We start from the raw sequence: 13087 nt of genomic DNA, 5'->3' as shown, positions 1-13087 counted from the left end.
ACTACCATTTTCAACCATTTTTAGAGAGCATAAAAGAATACATTTGTTCATGGAAAATAACTACTGAAATTGACATTGAATTTGTAATATGATTAATTATTTTTTCCCATTATTAAACTATCCTTATATTCCTGGTATAAATCCCAATTGATAATAATGAATGATTTCTTAGTAAAATTGCTGTATTCTACTTGACAGTATTTTGTTTAATATTTTTCAATCAACTTAAATAATAACCTATCTTTTTCTTTCTGTGTTTTATTGTTCCCTTATTTAGGCATTAGCATATTTTTTGTTTGATTTGATTTTGTGGCATATTCAGTTCATTAATCTTTTTTTCTATTTTGTTAATGAATGATTATAAAAATATGAATTTTCCCTTGGAGATCGCTTTAGTAGTATACCAGAAATTTTTGTATATTGTTTCATCATTTTCTTTTACACAGTTATTAATTTTTCCTATGATTTGCTCTTTGATCTATTCATTATTTAGAATTTTATTGTTAAGTCATCATTTGCATCGGAATCTTTTGTTTGTGGTCCCCTGAATCAATTATTATGTTTATTAAATTATGACCTATAAAGACTACATAAATTACTTCTTCCTTTATACATGTTTTTGCAACATTTTTGTACCTTGGTACATGGCCAGTTTGTTTTTTCACATGGTGCAGTAAAATATACTCACTCTTTCTTCATTTCTGTTGTTTGGGGTATCTGAAGAGCAAATTATCTTCAGTTCTGGTATTCTTTCTAAGAATATTTCAAATGCTTCTTTTTGTTTTCCTAAACTAAACATCCATCTTTTAATTAAGAATAGGCTCAATTTGCAGGGTAGGTCACTCTGGGCTGCATCTTGAGCTTCATTGCTCTTTGAAACACATTATCCATTCCCTCTTACATATTTTAGTGAGTAGAGAATAGTCTTCTGTTTTTTAAATTTTCTTTTCTTTGTATTCGAAGGTCTTTCTCCTGATAATGTACAGAAGTTGATGATTCTGAATTGTTAACTTTTTTTGAGACAATTAGAATCAAGTGACTTGCCCAGGGTCACACAATCACCAAGGATCTGAGATTGGACATGAACTCAGGTCCTCCTGACTTCAGGGCCAGTCCCCTATTCTCTGTATTACCTAGTTGCTCTTGATTTGTTACCTTTAACTATTGTGTCCTAGAGTTTGCAATCTTGAGGTTTTTCTGGAGGTAATCTAAAATTTTTTCAATCAGTATTTCATTTTCTATGTAGAAAATTCTAGGTAGTTCTTTCTATTACTTACTCTGTTGGGGTGTTAAAAGGTTTTTTGTCCTGTTGTGTTCTGGAAGAATGATGATGCTTAGGTTGCCTCTGCACATATTGTCTTTATTATTAGTATGTTTTTCTTGCAAAACAAACAGATTTTCTTTTAAGATTGTTCTGGTTTTTTGTTCTGTTTTGTTTTGTTTTCTGTTTCTCTTCTAAGTTGTTTTTTACTTCTGTTTGTTTGCACTTCCAATTAGATGTTCTTTCTTTTATTTCTTGTAAGCCCATGTATCCAGTCCTTGGATCAGTTAGAGCAGTGTTGGAGGTCAGGTAGAAATTCTTAAAAAGCTCAATTCATGTAGCCAATTTCATGTTGTTGTTGTTTTAATTTCTTATGGATTCTGGGTATTCTAAACCATAGAAACAGCTGAAATTGCTTTATCATTTGACCATAATTTCTGTTTTGAAGAGGTTTGAAAGGTCCTAGAGATGAGCATAAATGCAGGATTCTCTATCTTCTTGTTCCTAAATGACTAAGTAAGCAAAAAAATAAAACCAAAACAATGTTGCTGGATTAAGGTGAACTATAAAAACCTTTGGAGAATCTGCCCCCCAAATTGGCATATGTTATCGGCAACACCCCCAAAATTTGATCTTCATGGTATTTGTTCTGATGTGCCTTGTTTTTAGAGTTGATCTAAAGAATGAATAATCCTATATACATTTTTAGGTATAAAATTCTTGTTAAGTTCTCAAATTTTTTTATTTTTTCAATTAATTAGCATTTGTTTTCTTTTAAAACTACTTTATAAACATTCATTATCTCTTCTTAATACAGTGTCATCTAATTCAACAACAACAAGAACTCAAACCATTATAACAAATATGTATAATCCAAAAAAACAAATTTCCATATTGGTCATGTCATTTCTTTAATTTAAGTTCATCTGGGCTGAAATAATGCTTTTTTTCATTATCTGTCCTCTGGACTTAAAGGTAATCACTTCATAGGAGTTTTAAAATCTTTTAAAATCATCTTAGAATTATGTCATTGTATAAATTATTCTCCAATTTTGTTCACTTCATTCTCTTATCAGTTCATAGATGTCAGTTTCCACTGAAACTGTATTTTGTCATTTCTTATGGTACTTTCCTTATGATTCCATTACATTTACATGCCATAAGTTATTTAGCTTTTCCCCATTGAGGGGGCATGCACTTAGGGTTTTTGTTGTTGTTGTTGTCATGGTTTGTTTTTTTGTTGTTACTATAAATATTTTTATATATTTTGGTCCTTCTCCACTTCCTTTGATTTCTTTGGGATGTAAGTATAGAAATGATATCCTTGGATAAAAGAGTATATACAGTTTAGTAATTTGGGGTATAGTTGCAAGTTGCATTGAATTTACAATTCCATCAATAGCACACTACTGTGCCTGTTTTATCATAGTCCCTTTATTATTTCTCATTTTTTTCTATCATCTTTGCCAATTTTATAGGTATAAAATGGAATTGCTTTAGTTTGTATTTCTTTAATTATTAGAATTTAGGAACATTTTTATATAGCTTGAATTTCTTTGAAAACTTTCTATTAATATCTTTCAGCTATATTCTTATTGAGGAATGGTACTTAGTCTTGTAAATTTGAATAAATTCTTTATGAAGCTGTATGAAACCTTTATTTCAAAGATTTTTCCAGTTACCTTCTAGTTTCAATTATATTAATTTGTGTTTATCAAATTTTTAAAAAATTATATAGTCAAGATTGTCTACTTTATAATCTTGTCACTTGTTTAGTTATAACCTTTTTTCATGAATATAAAAGGTAATTTCTTTTTTATTATTCTAAACTGTTGTGAAGTTACCTTTTTTACCTAAATTGTGTATCCATTTCAAATTTATTTTAGTATATGGCATGACATGTAGGTCTATCCTTAATTTCTGCCAATCTGCCTCCTATTTTTTTCCAGCAGATTTTGTCAAATTACAATATTTTTTGATGAAGTCTTTATACCTCAATACATTGTCAGTGTCAGGGAAAGAATTCTGGGAAATGAGTATGAACCACTACATACCGTGTTTCCCCCATAATAAGACACTGTCTTACTATATTTTTTTTGGACAGAAAACCACCAGAAGGCTTATTTTCAGGGGAGGGCTTATTTTAATGAACATTGACAGCAATTTTAATAAATAGGTAAATGTGAACAAAAAAAAAGTACCTTTATTCAATAATGATCATGTCATCTTCTTCAACAACATCATCATAAGTGTCCATACCCTGAATTCCGTCCTGGATGTCTTGCGCCTCTATTTCCTTCAGAAGAAGTGGACCCACTCTGTCATGTCCAGCAATATAGCTCTCTTTAAATGAACCTGTCTTGTCCAGGTAACCTGCTCGTAGTGACTTGGCAACCCAGCTGTCAGTAATTTTATCCCATGACTTCTTCACCCAAGTCACGACTTCTTGCAGACAGGGCTTCACAAAGTTTCCTCGCTGATTTCTTTCCATTCTATTTTCAACGTAGTTATTGACTTCCATGCGCAAATGGTCCTTGAATGGCTTGTTTATTGCAATATCAAGGGTCTGGAGATAGGCAGTCATTCCTGCAGGAATCATTACTTGATCTATTCTTCTCTCTGCAAGGAAGTTCTTCATTTCTTTAGCGCGGTGAGTGCTGGCTGAATTCTTCTTTTATTCTCCATCATGCCCTTTTTATCCTCCATCATGCCCCCTGAGTTCTTCTTTTATCCTCCATCATGCCCCCTGAGTTATTCTTTTATCCTCCATCATGCCCCCCTCACTCCCGCTTACTTACCGGGTTTTTATGTTGTCCTGCCTCAGCTTTCCTCCACGGCACTGCTCTCAATGGCGGCAGCGAGCAAATCACTGGGGAAGAACAGGATGACGCGCTCACTGCTGCAGCTCTGATTGGATGCAGCTCAGAGCGCGGCATGCGTTTCACCTGGGGAGGGGTGGGGGACGGTGCATACAGAGGGTACCGTAATGTAGCGTGTAGCGCAGGGGATCACCTTCACTACAGTAGCAATCTCAATAGGGCTTATTTTCGGGGGAGGGCTTATTTTAGAGAAATCTTATGCAATAAGGGGAGGGCTTGTTTTCAGGATAAGTCTTATTATCGGGGAAACACGTAGAATTCTCAATCCCTCTATTTTTGCCCACCTGCATTTTTTATTTCCTTCATAGGTTAATTGTACACTATTTCAAAGTCCAATTCTTTTTGTACAGCAAAATAACTGCATGGACATATATACATATATTGTTTTTAACATATACTTTAACATATTGACCATATATTGGTAAATCTGACATTTGCAGGAGAGGATGGGGGGAAGGAGGGGAAAAATCAGAACAAAAGGTTTTGCAATTGTCAATGCTGAAAAATTACCCATGCATATATCTTGTAAATAAAAAGTTATAATAAAAAAATAAAAATAAAAATACATTGTCAATGTTTGTATAGCTGTTTTATCAGCTCAGTAATATGTAAATTTTTTTTAATCCCATTCAACAATTGCCAGAGGTCTATCATCTTCAATTTTTCTAAGTCTTTTAACTTCATCCTTTGAATAGATTTGCTTAGATCTGAATTGTTCTACTGAGATCCCTGACATTATAGTTTTATGTTCTATTTCTCTCGTCAATTCAATTAATGTCTCCCATATTAATTTAAGAAGCTTAAATTCTATTAAGCTATTTGGCCTTATGTTTAGAAAGGAGAGATTGTGGGAAAATAGAAAGTACTCAATAGGGGCCTAAATTATTCTACTATTCTACTAGATAATATAATATTTTATTTTCCCAATTATATGTAAGAATAATTTTAAACAATCATTTAAAAAACATTTTTGAGTGCCAAATTCTCTTTACTCTCTATTCTCCCTGAAGCAGTAAGCAATTTGACATGAATTATACATGTGCAATCAGTAAATATATATTTCTATTAGTCAAGTTGTGAAAGAAAACACAGAACAAAAAACAAACAAAAGCGAAAAATAAAATGCTTCAAACTGCATTCAGATTTCATCAGTTTTTTTCTCTGGAGATGTGTAGAATTTTTCATCAAGAGTCCTTTGGAATTCTCTTAAATCATTATATTGCTAAGAATATCTGTTATTAATGGTTGATCATTACATTATGTTGCTATTATTTACTCTGTTTTCCTGATTCTGCTTACTTTATTTGTTAAGTCTTTCCAGGTTTTTCTGAAAGCATCCTACTCATCTCTTCTTGTAGCACAACAATTTCTTTGGGATACAAACCTGAAGTGATATTGCAGAATCAAAAGGTAAGTCAAGTTTGATTGTCCTTTGGATTTAGTTACAAATTGCTCTCCGGAATGATTGGAACAGTTCACAACTCTTCCAGCAGTGCATTGGTGTCTCAATTTCCCACATCTTTTCCAATATTTATCATTTTCTTTTTCTGTAATGGGCTGAGGCTTGAGTTGATGCACTGAGGTCCCAAGCACATGAGGCTAAATAGTAATTGGACCATAATCTATTAATATATAAGCTTGGAGAAAGAATGGCTTCCGCCCACTCTTTGTGCAAGTCCTGATGTGTTGTATAGGAAATGACGATTTTGGTGGGTGGAGGCAGGGGAGTGGAAAGGGAAGGGGAAGGAGAGACTATTGGCATTGCTATTGCGACAGTTTGCTCAGCTCAGATCTCTCTCTGTTAGCTGGCTTCCTGTCGCAACTGCCCATATTGCTATCACAATCTTTCTTACCTATATTTGCTATCACAATCTTTATTCACCTCTTCACTTCAATAAATATTGAAGATTTTCCCCTTAACCTGAATTCCTGACTCCGGCTGATTTTAAATACGCGGTCGTTACATTTTTCTGTCATATAAGCCAATCTGATAAATATGAAATGGTAGTTCAGACTTGTTTTAATAAGCATTTTTCCAATCAATAGTGATTTACAGAATTTTTAAAATAACTATAGATAACTTTGGTTTCTTTGTCTGAAAACTGTCCTATCCTTTATCAATTGGGGAATGAACTTTCTTATAAATTGACTCAATTCTATATATATTTGAGAAATGAGGCTTTATCACAAATACTTGTAAAACTTTTCCCAGCTTTCTGATTGCCCTGTAATCTTACTTGCATTGGTTTTTTGGGTACAATAACCCAAATTTTATATGATTTTATATAATCCAAATTATCCAGTATACAACTCATAATGTTCTTTATATCTTTTGGCCCTTAATTTCTCCCTTATCCATAGATCTGACAGATAAACTACGCTAAGCTCCCCTAATTTACTTATGGTATCACTTTTTATGTTTAAATCACTTATTCATTTTGAATATATCTTCATATAAGACATAAGATGTTGATCTATACTTAATTTCTACCATAATATTTTCCAGTTTTTCCAGTAATTTTTATCAAATGATGAGTTTTTATTCCAAAAGCTTGGAATTTTGTGTTCAAGTTCTCAATTATTATTTATTATCCTATATTATATATTTAATCCATTCCCACTGGTCCATTTCTTTTTTTATTTCTTAGCCAGTACTAGATTGTTTTGATGACTACTTTATAGTATGGTTTGAGATGCTAGACCATCTTCCTTTGTAATTTTTTTTTTCAATAATTCCCTTGATATTCTTGACTTTTTGTTCTTCTACATGAATTTTATTTTTTCTTGTTCTATAAAATAATTTTGGATAGTTTTTAAAATATAGCACTTTAGGTACAATTGTCATTTTATTATATGAGCTTGGCCTACCACAAGCAATTAATATTTCTCCAGTTGTTTAAATTGAATTTTATTTATGTGGAAAATGTTTTGTAATTGTGTTCATATAGTTTCTATATTTGTCTTGGCAGGTGGACTTCTAAGTACTTTATGTTATCTATAGTTATTTTAAATGAAATTTCTCTTTTTATCTAATGCTGCTGGGCTTTGTTGGTAACATATACAAGTGTTTATGATTTCTGTGGGTTTATTTTGTATCCTGCAACTCTGCTAGAGTTGTTGATTATTGTATTTTAATTAGTTTTTCAGTTGATTCTCTGGGATCATCCAAGAAATATATATATATATATTCTGCAACATATTTAACATTTATAGGACTGCTTGCCATCTTGGGGGGGGGAGGTGGAGGGAAGGAGGGGAAAAAAATCGAAACATAAGCGAGTGCAAGGGATAATGTTGTAAAAAATTACCCTGGCATGGATTCTGTCAATACAAAGTTATTATTAAATTAAAAAAAAAAGAATCAATACATATTTGTATCTTAAAGAAACTTAATGCAATTGCTTGTTCGTATATTTTTTTCAAATAGTTCATATAGCATTGGAATTGATTGTTCTTTAAATGTTTAGTACAATTCACTTGTGAATCCATCTGGCTCTGGGGATTTTTTTTCTTAGGGCATTCATTGATGCCTTGTTCAATTTCTTTTTCTAGGATTAGGTTATTTACATATTGTTTCCTTTTCTGTTAATCTAAGCAGTTTATAATTTCATTTATTCATATTTATTAAGTATTCATTTAATTCACTAAAATTATCAGATTTATTAGCATATAATTGGGCAAAACAACTTTTAATAATTGCTTTTATTTCCTCTTCATTGATGATTTTTTTTCTCTTTTTATACTGATTTGGTTTTCTTTTTAAATCAATTAGTAGCTAATCTATTTTTTCATAAAACTAGATTCTAGTTTTACCTATTAGTTTGACAGTTTTCTTACTTTTTTTGTCTTATTAATCTCTCCTTTGATTTTTGGGATTTCCATTTGGTGTTTAACTGGGAATTTTTAATTTGTTCTTTTTCTAGTGTTTTTTTAAGTTGTATGCTCAATTCACTGATCTTTCTTTCTCTCTTTTTTTTTTAATTGAGGTAAACATTTGACAATATAAATTTACCCTAAAGTATTGCTTTGGCTGCATTCCATAAATTTTGGTATGTTGTCTCATTGTTGATATTCTCTTTAAGGAAATTGTTTCTAAGATTTGATCTCAGACCCATATAATTATCTTTTATCTCTTTTCTCTGTCTCTGTGTGCTTCTCTCTTCTTTCTTATTCTTTCACCTTATCTCTCTTCAGTGATTTGCTTCTCACCACCGCTTCCCCCAGTTTGTTCTCCTTTCTCAGTCTCTTCACTCTTCTCTTACCTTCCTCTCCTCTTCTCTATAGAGTAAGGTAGCCTTCTATACATGAATGTGTATGCTATTGTCTCTTTGAGTCAATTCTGATGAGAATAAAGTCCAATTATTGCCTATAACCACCCTCATCTTTGCCTTCAATGTAATAGTTCTTCTGTGCCTTTTCCTGTGAGATAATATACCCCATTTTTTCTCTTCCTTCCTTCTTTTCCCAGCAATTTCTCAAAAATCTTTTGAGTATTTTGGATATTATCCCATCACAATCAACGTATGCCTGCACTCTCTACATATACTCCTGTTTGGCCTAATAGTAATAATTAATCTTAAGAGTGATAAATATAATCTTTCCACTTTGGAATGTACCCAGTTTAACTTTACTGAATTCATTGTGTTTTCTTTTTGTTTACCTTTTCATACTTCTCTTGAGTCTTGTATTTAAAAATCAAAATTTCTCTTTAGCTCTGATCTTTTCATCAGGATAGCTTGAAAGTCCTCCATTTCATTGAATATCCATTTTCCCCCATGAAGATTATACTGTTTTGCTAGGTAAGTGATTGTGGATTGTAATTCTAGCTTCATTGCCCTCTGGAATATCATATTCCAATCTCTCTGATCTTTTATGGTAGAAGACGCTAAATTTTGTGTAATCCTGATTATGGCTCCATGATATTTGAATTGTTTTCCTTTCTGGATGCTTTCATTATTTTTCTCCTTGATCAGAGGGTTCTATAATTTGGCTATAATATATTCCTGAAAGTTTTCATTTTGGGATCTCTTTCAAGAGCTGATTAGTAGATTCTTTCAATGATTGTTTTATTCGCTAGTTCTAGATTATCAAGGGGGGGGTTTCCTTGATAATTTATTGAAAGATGATGTCCCGATTAACTTTTTTTAAATCATGGTTTTCAGGTAGTCCAATAATTCTTCTTGGATCTATTTTTCAGGTCATTTATTTTTCCAATAAGATTATTTTATATTTTCTTCTATCTTTTCATTCTTTAGCTTTTATTGCTTCTTAATGTCTCATAAAATGGTAGCTTTCATTTGTCCAATTCTAATTTTTATTTTTTTTAATTTAATAGATTTTTTTTTCAGAATACATGCAAAGATAATATTCAACATTGACCTTTGCAAAACTTTGTGTTCCAACTTTTTTTCCCTCCCTTCCCTTTACCCTCTTCCTCTAGAGAGCAAGTATTCCAATATATGTTAAATTTGTGCAATTCTTCCACACATTTCCACATTTATCATGCTGCACAAAATAAAAATCACATCAAGAGGAAAAATTAAGGAAAAAAAAGCAAGCAAACATCAACAAAAAAGTGAAAATACTATGCTGTAATACACATTTAGTTCCCCAAGTCCCCTTTCTGAATGCAAATGGCTCTTTCCATGACAAGTCTATTGGAATTGGCCTGAATTACCTCTCAATTCTAATTTTTAAGGAATTTTTTTTCAGTGAGTTTTTGTACTTCCTTTTCTATTTAACCAATTCTACTTTTTAAGGAATTGTTTCCTTCAATAAATTTTTGTACTTCTTTTCATTTTTTTTTTTGTTTCCTTTACCAAGCTGTTGACCTTTTTCATTATTTTCTTGCATCATTCATTCATTTTCCTAATTTTTCATCTATCTCTGTTACTTGATTATTAAACTCTACTTTGAGCTCTCCCAGTTCTTTTTGGGCCTGAGACCAATTCATATTTTCCTTCGAGTCTTTGCATGTAGCTGTTTTGACATTGTTTTATTTGGAGTTTGTTTTGATTTTGCTTGTCACCATAGTAACTTTCTATAGTCAGCTTCTTTTTTGGATTATTCTTAGTACATTTTTCATGACTTTCAATTTTGTTAAAGTTGGGGTCTGCTCTTGGAGGGGCTACTTTCCTAAGCTTCTTGCACTCAGAGTAAGGGGCCTCACTGCTGGCCTGTCCCATGCTCAAGGCCTCACTGGTCCTGCTGGGGCACAGCCTGCTGCTGGCCTTCCTAGCTGCTGCCTGCATTGTACTGAGTTCCCCTTTTACCTGAGTAAAATAGACCTTTCCTGATAATCTTCTAAGTTGTCTTGGACTGGAAAATTGTTCTTCCTTATTCTTTTATTGGTTCTGCCACTACAAAATACATTTATAGTTGCTTGGAGGTGAATTTGGGAGAGTTCAGGCAAGTTCCTGTCTCATTCTGTCATCTTGGCTCTGCCCTCCTACTAAATAATATAATCATCTGTATACTCCACCACATAACACAGGAACCCATAGAATTAGTGTAGTCTTTTAAAGATTCAGGGATTAAGAAGCTGTAATAAATTGAATGTGAAGTAGAGAAGTCAGAACATAACTAGCTACCTATGGAACTTTCAGGGCAGTTTCAGTACTCACTGCCCATTTAAGCTATATATTTCTCCATCTTGAGTTATCAGATAAGTTGCAAGAATTCTCAATTCTTGCAATTATTTTTCTTTATAATGTCATAGACTGCATGAAATGCATAGGTTCTTATGTCTTTTAAACTTGTTTTTCTTTATGATGTTATTGTATAACCATTCCTCTGGTCTAGTCACCTTACTCTGAATCGATTTTTCCAGTTTTCCCTAAAACTGTACATTTAATTATTTCTTATAGCATAATTGCTACTACAAAAATTTTTGTATATATAGGTTCTTTTTTAAAAACATATGTATTTGGAGTTTTAGAACTAGCATCATCACTGCATTAATGAATATTCACAAGTTAGTACCTTTTGTGGCAATTTCAAATTGCTTTCTGAATATGGAGCAATTCACAATTCCACCAATGACCAATAATGAATAATACCTACTATGTGTTAAGAACTGTGGTATGTGCCAGCGTTATAAAAAGACAAGTCTCTGTTCTCAAGGAGCTTATGATCTAATGGGGGAGACAAGCAAATGACTAAATGAATATATATATTTTAAAAACTATAATAATATAGGATAAAGAGGAAGTAAATGAGAGGGAAGGCACTATAATTAAAGAGGTGGGAAAAACTCTTATAAAAGAAATAAGGCATTAATGTACCTGTTTTCTCAGTCTCCCACACCATTTTTAGTTATCATCTTTACCATATTATTGGATGGAAGGTGGAACCAGTGTTTCTTTAATCTGTATTTCTATGATCATTAGTGCTTTGGGGCATTCTTTCCACATGGTTATTGATAGATTGGATTTATTCCTTTGAAAACTGCTTGTGGGGCAGCTAGGTGGCACAGTGGATAGAGCACCAGCCCTGAAGTCAGGAGGACCCGAGTTCAAATCTGGTCTCAGACACTGTCTAGCTGTGTGACCCTGGGCAAGTCACTTAACCCCAATTGCCTCAGCAAAAAAAAAAAAAAAAAGAAAAAAAGAAAACTGCTTGTGTAAGTCCTTTAATGACAATCTATCGGTGTATCTAGGATATACTGCAACATATCCAACATATAAAGGACTGCTTGCCATCTAGGGGAGGGGGTGGAGGGAGGGAGGGGGAAAAAAATCGGAACAGAAACGAGTGTCAATATAATGTAATTATTAAATAAAAAATTAAAAAAAAAACAGTAATCTAATCAAAAAAAAAATGACAATCTATCGGTGAATGGCTTAGTTTTACAAATTTGAATCGGTTTCTTTCACATCTTGGATATCACATTTTTATCAGAGAAACTGCAAAAAAATTTCTCTCCCATTATATTTCTCTTCTAATTATAACTACATTGGTTTCTGTATATGAATCTTAAATGATTCTAAATTTAAATGATTCTAAAAAATATTTTTAAAATCCCAGCCACTATTTGAATATACACAGTGATAGGGAACTTACTACAAGACTCATTCATTCCATGTTTGAATTGCTTTGTTATAAAGTTCCTCTTTATATTATGTTAAAATAATCTATCAATTTCTAGTCATAGATTCTAGTATTGCCTTTTGGACCTAACAAAATATAATTCTCCTTGATAATCCTTTAAATATGTGAAGAACCTGTGTTCTGTCTAACCCTGAATTTCTTCTACCTAAACCTAATCTCAATTCCTTGAAGTAAGTCAGCTAATTTGATTTTGAGTTCCCTTACACAGTTCATTCCCTCATTTTACAACTGAGGAAACTGAGGCCCAGAGAAGTGAATTAACTTCTACAGGGTCACATAGAACAGTGTTTCAAGTTTATCATTTTTTCTTCTACAATTCACCTTTGGCTCCAAGTGTTTATCATCTTCACATTGCTTTTTAAAAGTTCTTATAATAGGGGCAGCTAAATGGCACAGTGGATAAAGTACTAGCCCTGAACTCAGGAGGATCTGAGTTCAAATTTGGGCTCAGACACTTAACACTTCCTGGATGTATAACCCTGGGCAGGGCATTTAACCCCAATTGCCTCAGCAAAAAATAAATAAAGGTTGTTGTATTAGTAAGAAAGTTTCTTACTCAGGGATACTTGTAGGGAATACCTTCTGCAAGGCATTACTTAACTAGGCACCTACATATTTTTCAATTAAAATGATTAAGACAACAGAGAGGGAAAAGGAAAAAAAAGCAATCTTCTAAGTCTTCTTTACATAGTAAAGTAGGCTTAAATCCATGAATGAGTTATAGACTTTTAATGAGCTCAATAACAGAATTGTAATAAACCAACTTAGGTCAGAAGTAGTAATCAATTTCTTTTCTTGACCAACTTATTTCTAATCTTCCCTGAAATTTTTGATGTGT

This window comes from Antechinus flavipes, chromosome 1, assembly GCF_016432865.1.
Source record: "Antechinus flavipes isolate AdamAnt ecotype Samford, QLD, Australia chromosome 1, AdamAnt_v2, whole genome shotgun sequence".
Lineage (NCBI taxonomy): Eukaryota > Metazoa > Chordata > Mammalia > Dasyuromorphia > Dasyuridae > Antechinus > Antechinus flavipes.
Note: the sequence above shows the minus strand (reverse complement) of the source record.